The sequence below is a fragment of the Etheostoma spectabile genome, chromosome 6, assembly GCF_008692095.1.
Source record: "Etheostoma spectabile isolate EspeVRDwgs_2016 chromosome 6, UIUC_Espe_1.0, whole genome shotgun sequence".
NCBI classification, from domain to species: domain Eukaryota; kingdom Metazoa; phylum Chordata; class Actinopteri; order Perciformes; family Percidae; genus Etheostoma; species Etheostoma spectabile.
The window spans coordinates 15514260-15514488 of NC_045738.1; positions in this window are offsets into that span (position 1 = coordinate 15514260).

The following is a 229-nucleotide window of genomic DNA, read 5'->3' on the forward strand; positions in this document are numbered from 1 at the left end:
TAATCAAACTTACAACAATTACATATTCAAAAAACGTTACAGCGCTAACAACAGGCATATGATCCTAGCAGCACAGCCTCACCTCCCTGTCTCTCTTCCCCGGGAGCACAAATCCTTCTATTTATATACGGTTGTCAATTCACACCCCTGCGCTTCAGTCCATCCCATCCTAAAGCAGGTTGATCTACTCCATAACATCAATACCTTGCAATCTCTTAACCTATGGAAC